Genomic DNA, 15,305 nt, shown 5'->3' with positions numbered 1-15,305 from the left:
TAGTCACCCTCAAATAGGCATTAAGGCCTCGCAAGTCCAGAATGGGACGCAACCCCCCGTCCTTTTTGGGGACTAGGAAGAACCTGGAGAAGAACCCCTTCACAGAGCCTTCATAGGGCACCTCCTCTATAGCTCCCTTGGCCAAGAGCGATGTTATTTCAGTGTCCAGCTCGGCCATAGTGTTATTGACAGCGGTCAGCGGTGAACAGCATCTCGGCAGTTCAATGAATTCCAGCCCGTACCCCTTCTCAACAATAGTTAAGACCCATGAGTCAGATGTTATTGACTCCCACTCCGAGAGGAATGGCCTCAGTCTGTCCGAGAAGTTCGGTGGTACGGCTGGGTTGACCCGTCAGTACTGCCTCCCCGGGCCCTGCTGCTCCTTCTGTTGGGACGGAGGCTGCGAGGAACGAGGTTTGAACGGCCTACGCCTCTTGGGCTGTTGCTGAGGAGGGTAGTGCCGCTGTTGATAAGCCGGGAACGGTTGGTAACTCGGCCGCTGCTGCTGGTACCTGCCCTGGTAGTGGTAAGGGCCGTACCTGGGAGCGTACCGTGGCTTGTAGGCGGGTTTGTCCGTGGGAGCTAGGCCCAAGGACCGTGCCGTCTGCCTGTCCTCTTTCTTTTTCTTTAAGGCCTCATCGGTGGACGCGGAGAACAGTGACTCCCCTTCGAAAGGTAAGCCTTCCACCCGGGACCTCACTTCCTGGGAAAGGGCCGTAGACCGCAGCCATGAGTGGCGTCGGAGGACGATGGCGGAAGTCATCCCACGAGCTGCCGTGTCGGCCGCATGGCTCCCTGCATTTAGCTGTTGTTTCGACAGGCGGACAGCTTCTGTCTGCAGGAGCGACACCACTGCCTTCTGTTCAGGGGGGAGGATGCCAACATAGGATGCCAACTTCTCCCAAAGGTAGAGTTGGTACCCAGCCATAATCGTCTGGTAGTTGGCAATCCTCAACCCTAGGGACGCGATGGAATACTGCCGTCTACCTAGGGCATCTAGCTTCCTCCCCTCCTTGTCAGGTGGTGCTGAGGGTGCTCCAGAGCGGCGAGACTGGAACTCCTCCGTGACGAGCGATGAAGGCGGAGGGTGCTTCAACAATGATGGCCAGGTGCCCTGTTTAATCTTATAAAGCTGCTCAATCCTCCTCGAGGTGGCAGGTTGGTCACAGGGCACCTTCCACACCTTCTCGACAATTTCCTCTATCCCTTCAAGCATAGGGAAGCCAACGGTTGCAGGATTGTCAGCATAGACCCTCCTGAGCAGCTTGTCCTTGGTTTGGGGAACAGCTGAGGAGATATCCATTTCCAAAGCTTGAGCCATCCGAGCCATCTGATCTGCGTAGATTCTCAAATCTTCATATGGAGAACTACTGCTCGGCGCCACGTTGTCGTCTGGCGAAGGTTCGGAACAGGACTCGGAACCGTACTCTCCGACGCTGCCGACGTCCTCCCCTTCGGAACTGTGCGATTCCTCTCCCCGGGCCGGCGGAGGGAACCATGCCTGCCTAGAGGTCGAGGGCCTCGGTTCCGAGTATGCGAAACCAGGAGCCCCTTCCCATTGGCAATGGAAAGCGGGAGGCAGATCCGAAGCTTGACGATGACGGGAGGCCAACGATCGCCCGGAACCGACACTCCCCTCCTCGGACCGACGTCGCTCACGACTGGAAGCAGCTGCTGGTGAGCGGTGACCAGAAGACGACCGATCCCGCCGACTCGGAGGCGGGCCTGGATCAGCTACTGGGGAAGGTGCCGATGGTACAACCTCGAACGCGCCCGGGTCCGGCACATCCTCCGGAACCGGAGAGCCCAGGTGAGGAGACGGAGTGCGTGGAATCAGGATGACCTCCTCCGTCGGAACCGAGCGTGGAGAGCGATGACGGTGTTTGGTCTTCTTCTTCTTTGCAGGTGGCTCTGAAGAAGATCTCGGTACCGACGCAGCCCTGGATGATGACGAGCGCGGCTTAGCCACCGGAATCGACCCAGTCGTCGGTTCCGACCGAGGGCTCGGAACCACGATCTTCGGTCCCGAGGCGGCAGCTCTCGGATCCGACGCGGTGGAAGATGCGCTTCGGGGCGGCCTCGCCGAACCCTGCGCTGGAGAGGTTGTCTTCGACGCTGCGGCACTTGCGGGGCGTGCAGACCGAGCGGAGGACACAGAACCCGCCCTCGAGCGCCCTCCGACAGAGGGGCTTGGGCCAGCCTTGGGGGAGGGCAGCGGTGTTGCTGTTGACATGACCGCTTTCCAGAGGGAGGAATTCAGCCGGGCCTGCCGATCCTGACGGGCCTTATGCGTGAACCCCTGACAGATCTTACAGGCGGTCACATTGTGGGTCTCCCCCAGACAAAAAAGGCACTGGTCGTGGCCATCGGTCTGTGCCATTTTAGTATGGCACTTCAGGCAACGCTTGAAGAGCGCCTTTGAGGCCATCTTCAGGGGCGCGCAAATAAGAGAGGTCAACCAGTCCGAGTCAGAAACCGTCCGTTAATTACCGTCCAAATCAGTATCCAAAAGCGAAGTCCGAAGTCCAAACCGATGTCCAAATAAACCAGAAGATCAATCACAAGTAATAAGCGCAGAGCAACGAAGCTAACGTTCTCTCCCAGCGGCGGCAAGAAGAGAACTGAGGGAAGGGGCCGTTGGTCGCTGGAGGAGCACGTGACCGTTTGGGCGGGAAAACGGTCGCTGAGGCGCGCGACGAACGGCCCCTTCGGAGCTATAGAAGCTATGGAAAATTCTCCGGCGGCTGGCCTGCGCCTGCGCAGTCCCCATGTGTGGAGGCACAGAAGAACGAAGATGAACCACAGTTCTCTTCGTCAGATGCTTCGTCAGATGCATCCAGGTGCTCCTGGACTCTTTTCTATGTTGCTATATTCATGAAATCTAAACTTTTAGTTCTACTAAAGGAATAACTACCAACTATATCCAGTGTTATAGAGGAGCTGCTGCATTGTCAGGTACTCAAAGAATACCTTTAGTTTTTGCCAAAAGAGAAAATGGGGATAGAGTGGAAAACAGAAGCAATGGACATCATGGTAAACAAAAACAGCTTTTAAAAAAGCAGCCCCCTCTTGATACCGTCAGCAGCATTATCCAGAAGCGGAATACAAAAACACGCAAGACTTGTCCACTACCTTTAAAGCCCTTCGTGGACTGGGACCGGCATACCTGCGAGACTGCCTCTCACCATATGTTCCCTGGAAGCTGCTCCGTTCAGCACACAAACATCTACTGGTGGTCCCTGGCCCTAGGGAGGTTTGCCTTGCCTCGACTAGGGCCGGGCCTTTTTCGGCCCTGGCACCAATCTGGTGGGAATTTCCGTCTGTGGAAACCCGGGCCCAGTTGGATTTATTATCTTTCTGCTGGGCCTGCAAGACTGAGATGTTCCACCAGGCATATGGTGGTTGAGGCGGGCAGGCCACCAAACCGGCCTCCTGCCAGGGGTGTGTGTGTGTTGTCCCCATAGGCTGATTTCATCTGGTAGCTGGCCACCCTGCCCCATGGATCTGTTTCATGCCTGGTGGCTTGTGCAGCATGTGCAAGGCTGTTTTAAATAGATTTTATTGACAGATTGGACTTGGAATTGGAATGGGAACTGATGCTTTAATCTATGCTACCATGTGGTTATTGTTTTTATTGTATTTTGTGATCTACTCTGAGCCCGCTTGTGGGGAGAGCAGAATAAAAATTTTATAAAATAAAAATAAATGCAGGCACAGTGAAATGGATATGCTCTTGGCAAACAATGACCCCTCTTTCATACTGCTTCCAATTCTCTTGTATTCCCAAGAGAAAAAAAATCAGCATCTGCCTCTAGCCTAATTGCATAAGTGTTAGTGAATCTGGATAGAGACTTACATTTTATAACAGCATTGATATTTCGGGTAGTGAACAATCACAAACAGCTTCACAGTAACTTTAGACAAAACCCCATATCCTGCCATTGAAACAATAACTGAAATATCTGCAATAGTCCCATGCTAGTTTTCCTTTCCCAAGTAGAATTAATTTCTGAAAGATTAATTTCTGTCATTTTTACCTCAATAAACTCCAGAGAACTGAAGGTTTGCTTGGGTTGAATAATGCTTCTTTACGCTTTCACGTGTTAGGTGGTTTCTTGATTTGATGTGCATATTTCAAAAAACAGACCAGTATTTTTAGAAGATGCAGAAGATGACCAATGCAGGTGTGAGAATTTAAGAGTTGTAGACGTCTGGAGAAAATGGGAATTGTAATTGCTCAATACTAAAGACTGTCCCACATATTTATTAGAAATCATTTGGGAGTAAAGGAGTAAAGGCCAGCTAAAATTATATATTAAAACATTGCTGTAAAAGAGAACATTCAAAAAGAGGAATTATTCCATGAGGGATTTTTTTCAATTTACCTCCCTATTTCCTTTTTCTTTTGCACCAGAAAAAGTGAAATTAAAAAAAAATGGCCCTTGGGAACACAAAAGAATGGCCCTCCTTGCCCATTTGTTTCTTCCATCCCCCTCTTTTCTAGCAGGAATATAGCAGCAGTCATAATGGCCAGGGCTTTTTTCCAGGGGGAACGCAGGAGAACGGAGTTCTGGAACCTCTTGAAAATGGTCACATGGCTGGTGGCCCCGCCCCCTGATCTCCAGACAGAGGGGAGTTGAGATTGCCCTCCGTGGCGCTGAGCGGCGCAGAGGGCAATCTAAACTCCCCTCTGTCTGGAGATCAGGGGGCGGGGCCACCAGCCATGTGACTATTTCTCTGATGGCAACCCACTGAGTTCCACCACCTCTTTTCCCAGAAAAAAAGCCCTGATAATGGCGCTTTCTTGGAAGTAAGCCCCATTGAATAATATGGGACTTACTTCTGACTGGCATAGGACTGCCCCCTATATCACCTAAGGATGTAAGTGTGGGAAACCGTATCACCGCTTTCCGTGACCTCTCACATCAAAAAAACTGCATCCCACATTCTACACTGGCACAGAGGTTGCGCACTTGAGTCAGATCTCAAACCACTTTGCCGTAGTCTGATTCAAATATGCAGTCATACATAACCTGCATCTCTCCTATGCAGCACCCCACCCATTTGCTTTATTTATCAGCCCTCCTAATGGATTTGCTTGTCTTCGTCTAAGCACAGCAGCCACAAAATGCAATTGATTGGGTTGCCTACCTGTAAATCTCTCTCGCAACACTTCCATTAGAACACCGAATGAGTCAGTCATTAATTCGGCATCTCATACATCTTAAAATAATCTATGGACATCCATCTGCCGGCCTTCCTTTTTTAACCCCCTGCCCCACCAATTTAATCAGACTTTTACAAATGACACATTCATTCCTATGGCCAGCTAATCCGAAGAGCAAAGTAACTCCTAGATCGATCTAGAAAGTTCCAGGCTATGACACAGGGGGTGCACACACCAGCTGAAGAGGGGCAGAGGCTGGATGAATAAATGGCTGCCATTATCACTGAAGAACCTTCTTGGAAATAACCAGAGAGGCCATCCAAGCTCACATTTCCTGTACTTGGGAAGATGAGCTTCAGCACCTTGCAATGTTCAATACAAACATAAGTATTAAAGCTCTCAAATTCTTCTCTGCTTTGGCTTGTACATCCGAACCAGAGAAAAACTCTTGTCCTTTCTCTTCCCTGCCAACCACACTTACCATGGTGTCTGCTGCTGTACCAAGCTTGCAACAGCCAGGGAGTACCTAGAGAATCTCTGCCCACCTCCCTGCTTTCCTTGGCACCTTGCATACTGTTTCTGTGGCATATAGGGTGCCAGAACTCTGTGTACACCAGGACATGTCTGAGTGTCAGGCAGCCCAAGGGCAGCATTTTGCAAAGTGCTCTGGGGTACTGTGGAGGGGCTGGGAGGCAGGGGTCCATTTGCCTCCTGGCCACCATCACAAGGCCGATACTGTAGCAACCTCAGTAAATGTGGTCCAGGAGGAACAAGGAGGAGGGTAGTAGCGGTTACACAATGCCTCCTACCCCGTTATGAGGCATTCAACGCTAAGAACAGGGCACCGAACAAGCCAAGCTAACACCCAATCACTCCATTTTCCTGTGCCCAGTTCTGAATAAGCTCAGGATGATTCAGCTCTTCTCTAGAAATAGCCTTTCTCCAGCCTTCTCAACAATAATGAACACACGGCGGGCTTTGAAGGTCTTTAAAAAGAGGATGAAGAACATGAGCAAAGCTTCCGTAATATAAAGGGCTGTTCTCTTCCCAAAATCAATTACAATCCTGCTGGGAACAGTAAAAAGAAAATGCTGCACTAAAAGTTAACATTTATCTTAACTCATTGCCAGCAGATATTCAGTAAATTTGCTTTTCTTCCTCTAAAAAAAAAAAAAAAAGATAGAAATATCCAGCCCATTCCCAATTTGTGCAAGTGTTAATGTTTGCTTCTTCATTTTTAGCTGTTCGGTGATTTCTTTTTGCTGCTATTGTTTGTACATTGGCCTGCTTGGACATAGTATTGTTAGAATGCCTAATCCAAGCCTTTCACTTTTTCAGTTTAACTGTCCTCAAAGAATTGCCTCAGGCTGGAGTAAGGTTGCCAGTTCCCCGCTGAGGGCAGGGGAAAGCACCTTCCAGGGCATGCTCCCAGGCGGCGAGACACGCTCCTGTGCCCGCAGCAGCCTGATGTGGGCCCAAACTGGGCTGAATCAGGCCTGATTCGGCCCCTTGCAGAGTGCGGAGTACTCCTAGGGCAGCACATGGCCTGTGCAATGACATCACTTCTGGGAAGTGACATCATCACGCAGGCTAGGAGCGTGCGTGCACAGAACAAGTGCGTGAGGGAGGAACATCAGAAGGTAGGTGCCAGACCTCTAACCTCCTGCCCAGGAGGGGGGGTAGGGGGACCTGGCATCCTAGGCTGGAGGGTTGTGAAGCACCTCATGACCCACAGCCTCCTTTTCTCTTAAAAGGTCCACCCTGAGCATTATGAGTGTGAAGCAAAGAGTTTTTCTTTTCATTTTCCTTTATACAGGATCACTTAATCCTTAAAACAGAGAGCACAGCAGATACGCATCAGGACTGGTTCCCCCTAGGTCTTATAGTCTGCTGAGGGTTATACCGACTGACAGAAACAAAGGAGTCAAGGATAACAAACACACTTGAGTTTGGTTAATTTGTAAGCATGCATTCACACTCTAGTATGATAAATGACACAAGTTTCCAGAGCTGGGAAGTGCTCTATGCTTAGTGGTTACAAAGTAAGAGGCTCAAATGTGGAAACGATAACCAGACAAGCATTAAGATTTCACTTTTTAAATGTAGAAATAACACCTAATTCCTGCCTGTCTAAACAGTACTCTTAATTCCCTATTGGATCCCCTGCCTATTCCACAATATCTCCTCTCCCATCTCCCACCAAAACTCAACGCAGTTGGTTGTTGGATGTTAAAACGCCTTGGCTTTTTTCCCCATCAGGATTTATACAATGACATTATCATACTTGCTCTTTTTTGTTCTGGCCTCCCTAACGTTTAGTTTGGCTTTTCATTGCCTCTCCACAAGCAGATGTTTTCAGCAATTTTGTACTACAAGGTATTTCTTAAGTAGACGCAGCCAACACAGACCCATCAGGCTCACAAAACAATTAGACTGGGATTTTAACAAACCTGCCCCCCTCCCTCACTTACTTCAAAACTATGGTTTCAAAATGTTGATACTTGTTTGTACAAACCACAAGTGCTAGAAATTTGGCAGTGAATCTAGATTGAAAAGCAGTGCCAAAAGGAAAGGGCGAGCAAATACAGCTCCTTGCACCTTGGCACTGCAGCGATGTGAAAAGCTGCGCCTGCTGGATTCCATCTTTTTATACACGCTAACAAAAGCACAGAAGCTTTGCTGTATATTCAATTTGGCAACCTGACATAGGTTGACTGTGATCTGCAGACCATATGTTGGCAACCCCAACTGTAGGTAATGGCTGCCATACAAAGATCCTTGTTCAATAATCACTTAAACTATTTTCTTTGCAATATGAAAACTCCTCTTAGTAACTAGCCATCTGGCTAGCATTTAACTAAAGCAAAGAAGCAACATACACTAGTGTTCCAAAATAAAGATATGAGCTCAACTGAGGCCAAACTGAAAGTTCAGCTGGAGAGCTTGAGCACTGTGAAGCAGTACAGCTAGAGAACACAGTCTGTTATCTGTTTCAGACCCAGTGTAATGCACATGTTTATAAAGGAAGGGATTATTTTTAAAAACATAGAATCAGCTTGGGAATAGGGTATTTTGAGCAGCAGGACTGGGAGGACGTGCTTAAACTTTCCCATTTACTGTTTCAAAATATATCTTTACTTGCATTTGGAATCTCCTGGAAGGGGCCCACTGGCGGGTGGACGCAACATGGAAGGGAGAAACAAGGGTTGAAAAGGGCACTTTTTGCCCTTTAAGGGATCTGTCGAAAAGGGTCCAGTAGCACCTTTAATAATAATAATAACATTCGATTTATATACCACCCTTCAGGATGACTTAACACCCACTCAGAGCGGTTTACAAAGTATGTCATTATTATCCCCACAACAAAACACCCTGTGAGGTGGGTGGGGCTGAGAGAGCTGTGACTGACCCAAGGTCACCCAGCTGGCTTCAAGTGGAGGAGTGGGGAATCAAACCCAGCTCTCCATATTAGAGTCCCGCACTCTTAACCACTACACCACACTGTAGCATAAGCTTTCGAGAACCACAGTTCTCTTTGTCAGATGCATGATGAAGTTGGTTAGTCTTAAAGATGCTACTAGAATCTTTTCAATTTTGCTACTACAGACTAACACGGCTAACTCCTCTGGATCTATGACTAAGGGATCTGTGTATCTTCTTGGGAGTCAGAGAGATTAAAGGACAACGGCTGGCCTTTGTAATTCCAATGGAGATACAGTTTTTGTCTCTCTTGTCCAGAGGAACAACAGTGCAACCTACATCGAACCTCCAATGTAAATCTTATTGCCCTGGCATTCAGCAAAGAGATGCCACGAGAGAAGACCTTTACAATCATGGACTAGAATTCCCATCCCCTTTAATACCCATCCCCTTTAAATTTTATAACAACTAGTCTAAGGAAGAGTTCTGGTGAACTCAAAATATTTTGTACACATTGATGTCATTGTAGCTGGTCTCAATAAAGGAATTAAGTGCATGGTTTCAGTGAACATAAATTATAATTCAAAAAGTTACTGAACTGTTTGAACGTGTTCACCAGTTTAATTGAGGAGAACACAACAAGATGAAGTAATTTGTTCATAAAGAGCACTGAAAATAACAACAAGCTGTTAGATAACGATCTAGAGGAGGAAAACAGATTCAAAGGATGACCAGAAAGAAGTAGGACCCTACAGGAACTGCTTAACTCCGTTCAAGTTAATGTTTAACTTTGATCATTGAAAACCATTTTTTAAATTCCAGAGTGTAAACACGTGTTGCATTATGTGACTACGTAAGGGGTTATTATGTCAACAACAACCAAATTGTTACAATGGGCTAGCTGGATGCCACAATCTCCGGCAAAATGGTGCCAAAGTATTCCAATGGTACTTTGGGGTTCTACCTGACAAATCTGGACTCTTATTTCCCCTCCATCAAGAATTACTGTCAAAGCACATATCTGAAAGCTGAATGGATTTTGTGGGAGACCAGATTCCTGTTCACTGTTGCCTTTGGAACTTCCCTCCACATGGGTTTTGCACTTCTCAGAAGTGTTGTTCCAGCATGTCCAAAAACATTAAAGGAAACGAACCCTTCAAAGAACTATTGGAGGAGGGGGAAAGGGGGGGGGCAAGACAAGTTCCAGATTTATGCTTTGGAATCCGTCCATTTCCTCTATTACAGTATAAATATTTAAATGGATACAGGAAAACCAATCAGCAGTATGTTACTAGCAAGCCAGTTGGTACTCTGCCTTCTGGGATCTTCCATTACCGCTGAGTAAAGAAAAAGCTGTCCAGCACTCAGAGTGCTTCAAATACATTAATGTAGATTTCCAAGAGCTTCCTTTAGATGATTCCCCAATTAAACAACAAGCCATTTTTTTTTACTATAACGAAGCGTCTCTTTTCTTGATCTTCACAGGAGTTAGCCTTTGAGATGGCACTTTTTTTTTTTTGCATAGTTTCTGATTTTTGCCCTTTGGGGCCATTATTACTTTAAAAGACCTAGATAGCTATTTTGTCCAGAAGGAAATCCTTTAAAATGACAGTAGGCTAATGCAACAGTGTAAAAGCATTGAGGGGAAGAGCAAGGCAAACCTCCATATAATCCTGATGCTAGATCGTAGTCACAGAAGTCTCCATTCTCGCAGGGCCATTCCCCACAAAACATACAGCGCACTTATACCTCTGAAGTTCAACAGATTAGGTGGGAAAATCTTAAACCTGTTTACCTGTAAATGTGATTCTTCAGGCAAACTTCTCACATACACTTGGGACGCCCCACACACACAGTCAGCCAACGCAGTCACTTTGTCATGGGTCAAGATGCGCTTGCCAGTCCCATCTGAAGGGGACCCTGCACAGGAAAGCCATGCGGGCGACTGCTGCCTCTCTGCTGACACCGAGGTGCTGTTCAGGTTTCAAATCTGCTTGGCTCTAGGCACAGTCTTTGTTCCAAGACCTAAGTGTCCAAAACAGAAGACTGTGGTTATTTATCTAAAATATGTCATTTCAGAATATATTTTTGAACTTTAAAGCATACAGTAAGCAGACTTCAGACTTCAGGATAAGAGAAGGGAAGTGGGAACCACACACACAGTAAACGGGCTGTTGCTTTTTTTTTTTTTTTTTAGAAAAGTTTTTTATTGGGTTAGAATATTATTATTTTTACATTACATTCAATTTTCCCCAAATTTTTCATTTCTAACCCCCTCCCTTTCCCCCCCTTTTGTTGACTTCCAACAGCTTTCCCCCCCTCTGTCCCTTTTCCCTTACTTCTATTAAATTCCTCTGTCTAAAACAGATATACATTCTCCATTATATTAAGCAGTGCATCTTTAACTCCTTTACTTATTATACACCCAAACTGTACGTCTTTAGATAAACAATTTATCCCATTTTCCAATTTTAAATATTTCTATATATCATAAACCTATATATCATAAACCATAAAGATTTCCCACATTTGAATCAAACAAATCAAACAATTTGATTTGTTCTCTATATATTACTCATTTCATCTTTTTATGGTAATTCTATATAGCTCATCACATAGTCAGTCAATTTAACTCTTCTATGCATTCAGTTTGGTGCATATAAATCTTATCAAAGAAAGAAAATATTGTTAGTTGCTCAATCCTCATGTTTAAACCTTATCATTAATTATTCTCTATCAATATTCTATCAGTTAACCTATACATATCTATATATATATCAATCTATTAATCTAACTGCTTATAAATTCACATTTCTCTTCCTCCCCCGGTAAAGTCACCCCTCTCTTTTATACTTTTATTATACTTCAGTAGTTCTCAAACTGCCACAGTTTTCCTCCCACCTCCCATTTCTTCTCCAGGTATTGTTTCAGCTTCTCCCAGTCTGTGTTGAACTGCCCTGAGTCCAGATCTCTCAATTTTCTTGTCATCTTGTCCATTTCAGCCATATACAGCAATTTGTAAGTCCAATCTTCAATAGTTGGCACTTCTTGTACTTTCCATTTTTGCGCATACAAAAGTCTAGCTGCTGCTGTCATATAAAATATCAACGTCCTGTGATGGGCTGGAATTCCCTCCATTCCTAAGTTTAGTAGCAGGAGTTCTGGGTTCTTATTTATTTGAAACTGTAAAATTTCACTCATTTCTCTTATTATTTCCCCCCAGTACTGCCTAGCTACCTCACACGACCACCACATGTGGTAGAGGGAGCCCTCATGTTTCTTACATTTCCAGCATTTATTAGAAGTATTCAAATTCCCTAGTGCAATCTTCTTTGGTGTCATGTACCAACGATAAATCATTTTGTAAATGTTCTCTTTAATATTAATACATGTCGTTATCTTCATTGTAGTTTTCCACAAGTATTCCCATGCCTCCATTGTTATTTCTTTATTGAAATTTATAGCCCATTTCACCATCTGTGTTTTAACTATCTCATCCTCAGTATACCATTTCAACAGTACTTGGTATACCTTAGATATTGTTTTCTTGTCTTCTTTAAGAAGGGTCTGCTCTAGTTCCGAGTTCTCTGTTCGTATGCCCCCTTTTGCAGAGTCCGAATTGTATAAGTCTCTAATCTGTCTATACTGGAACCAATCATAATTAGGTGATAGTTCCTCTTGCGTCTTTATTCTAAGTTTAGATACTTCAATTTTAGTTATTTCTTTGTACGTTAAACATTGTTGTTCATTATCAACAGCTCTCGGGTCTATCACCTCATATGGAACCACCCACAAGGGGGTTCCTTCTTGTAGGTAATTTCTATACTTCTTCCAGATTGTGTATAAACTTCTCCTTACAAAATGATGCAGGAACATCGAGTTGACCTTCACTTTGTCATGCCATAGGTATGCGTGCCATCCAAAAATTTTTTTATATCCCTCTAGGGCTAATAGTTTCTTATTCTTTAATGTCATCCACTCTTTTAACCAAACTAGGCAGATTGCATCGTGATAAAGTCTCAGGTTGGGCAGTTGCATTCCGCCTCTTTCCTTTGCATCTTGTAAAACTTTTACTTTCACTCGAGGCTTCTTGCCTGCCCAAACAAAATCTGATATTTTCCTCTGCCATTTTTCAAATTGTTTAGAGTCTCTGATGATTGGTATTGTCTGTAGCAAAAACATTACTCTTGGTAACACATTCATCTTAACTGCTGCAATCCTACCCAACCATGACAAGTTCAATCTATTCCATTTGATCAAGTCTCTCTCTATCTGAGTCCATAATTTTTCATAATTATTCTTGAACAAATCTATATTTTTTGCAGTCAGCTCAACTCCCAAGTATTTCACCTTACTGGTTACTTCACAATCCGTTGTTTCCATTAACAATTGTTGTTTCTGCTTAGTCATGTTTTTGCATAATATCTTTGACTTCTTTTTATTAATGAAGAAACCTGCCAAGTCTCCAAACTCCTTGATCTTATCTATCACTTTTGGCATGTTCTCCAGTGGGTCTTCTACAATTAACATTATGTCATCTGCAAATGCTCTGACCTTATATGAATAGTCCTTTATTTTTATTCCTCGTATTTCCTCATCTTGTCGTATTTGTATCATCAGAATCTCCAATACTAAAATGAACAACAATGGAGATAACGGGCAACCTTGTCTTGTTCCTTTACTAATCGTCAATTGCTTGGTCAGTTCATCATTCACTACAATTGCTGCAGTCTGGTCTCTATAAATTTCCTTAATTGCTTTGACAAATCTTTCTCCCAGTTGTAGCTTTTCCATAGTGGCAAACATAAAGTCCCAGTTTAAATTGTCAAACGCTTTTTCAGCGTCTACAAAGAAGAAACCAACCTCTTTATCACACCGCTTGTCATAATATTCAATAGCATTGATCACTGTCCTTAAATTGTCTCTTATTTGTCTGTCTGGCAAAAAGCCTGCTTGTTCCTCCTCTATAACTTCCGAGAGCCACCCCTTCAATCTCTCTGCCAATATCTTCGCAAAGATTTTATAATCATTGTTAAGTAGTGATATAGGTCTGTAATTTTTCACGTTGGTCAGATCTTGGCCCTCTTTTGGGATCAATGATATATTCGCTTCACTCCAAGTATCTGGAATCCTTTGATCCCTAAAAACTCCATTCATCACCTCTTTTAGGAATGGTGCCAGTTCATTGGCCATTGTCTTATAAAATTTAGCCGTAAGTCCATCTGGCCCTGGCGCCTTTCCTAGATTTGCAGATTGTATTGCCTTACTTATTTCCTCATCAGTTACTTCACTGTTCAACTTATTTCTCCAAGCTTCCGAGATTTCTGGAAGTTTGGTTTTCTCCAGATATGATGCTATTGATTCTTTGTTTACTTCTTTTTTATTATACAGCTTAGCATAGAATTTATAAAAGGCTCTACTAATGGTAGTCTGCTCCAAGTACGTTTTATTTTCTTCACAGATTTTATTTATTATTTTCTTTTCCCTTTTCTTCTTCAGTTGCCATGCCAAATATTTCCCAGGTTTATTAGCACCCTCAAACGCTTTTTGATTCAGTCTTTTAAGGTTCCACTCCAATTCTTTGTTACTCATTGCTGTTAGCTGTTCTTGAAGAATTTTGATTTCCTGGTATATTTTCTTTTTTCCTGGTCTCTTTTTTAACTGTGCTTCTTTGGCTTTTATTTTCTCCTCAATCTCTTGTCTTTTCTCCTCTTTCTTTTTCCTTGCTCTGCCATTTAAGTCCATTAGTATGCCCCTTACAACCGCCTTGTACGCATCCCAAACTTTATTGGTTGGTACTTCTTTATTCACGTTGTATTGTATGAAAAACTTTGTCTCTCTTCTCAATATTTCCATATTCTCTCTTTCCTGTAACAAGTCCTCATTTATTCTCCAGGCTTTCCTTTTTCTCCTTTTTCCAAATTTCCACATAATTGGGTTGTGATCTGAGCCTACCATCGGCATTATTTCTACCTCCTTAGTCCATAACGCTAAGTCTTTTGAGGCCCAGATCATATCAATTCTTGATAATGTAAGATGCCTTGCAGAATAAAAAGTAAACTGTCTGGTTTTAGGATATTCTCTCCTCCATACATCTTCGAGAGTCTCTTGTTGAATCAACTCAAAAAAAAGCTTTGGCAATAATCCTCTTTTCTTTTGTGCTGTTGTAGTCTTTTTGTCTAGTTCCAAATCTGTCACTCCATTGAAGTCTCCAGCAAGAATTATCTGGTCATATGCAAGATCGTCTAAATGCCTCCTTAAATCCTCAAAGAAGCTTTCCTTTGCGCCGTTAGGTGCATAAAGTCCGACTACCAACACTCTCTTTAAATTCCAATTACATTCCACTGCTACAAATCTAGCTTCCACATCTCTCATAACAAATTTTGGCTGCAGCTCCTCTTTTATGTACAACACCACTCCTCTTTTTTTCTTGTTGGAGGCCGCTACAAATTCTTTGCCCAATTTTCCAGATTTTAAATATTTTACATCCTGTTTTCTAATGTGGGTCTCCTGCAAACAAACAATATCACATTTTTGTTTTAGTAGCCAATGAAAGATATTTTTCCTCTTATTCGGTGAGTTTAGTCCATTTACATTCCAAGATAATACTTTACACTCCATATTCATAGTTTTGTTGGTAAGTCTTTTTCATTGTCCTTAATAAATCGCTCCATCTCCCGCTCAGATCTGATGCGTTTTTTTGCCCCTCCAAACTCGA

The 15,305-nt window shown here is 44.0% G+C and overlaps 1 protein-coding gene across 3 annotated transcripts in view; it reads right to left on the bottom strand.

Moving 5' to 3' along the window:
- The window catches only part of NDST2 (N-deacetylase and N-sulfotransferase 2), a 175,225-nt gene that overhangs the window by 80,438 nt on the left and 79,482 nt on the right, over positions 1-15,305 (bottom strand). Inside the window, exon 3 of one of the 3 annotated variants that reach the window (XM_054982345.1) lies at positions 10,383-10,612. The exons of the other annotated variants lie outside the window; for them this stretch is intronic. The gene's annotated coding sequence lies outside the window, so the exon portion shown is untranslated. The remainder of the gene's footprint in view (positions 1-10,382; positions 10,613-15,305) is intronic. 3 annotated transcript variants of the gene reach the window in all.

The sequence above is a fragment of the Eublepharis macularius genome, chromosome 6 (assembly GCF_028583425.1).
Source record: "Eublepharis macularius isolate TG4126 chromosome 6, MPM_Emac_v1.0, whole genome shotgun sequence".
NCBI classification, from domain to species: domain Eukaryota; kingdom Metazoa; phylum Chordata; class Lepidosauria; order Squamata; family Eublepharidae; genus Eublepharis; species Eublepharis macularius.
The sequence above is the reverse complement of the archived record's forward strand: the minus strand, read 5'-3'. Positions and strand labels throughout refer to the sequence as shown.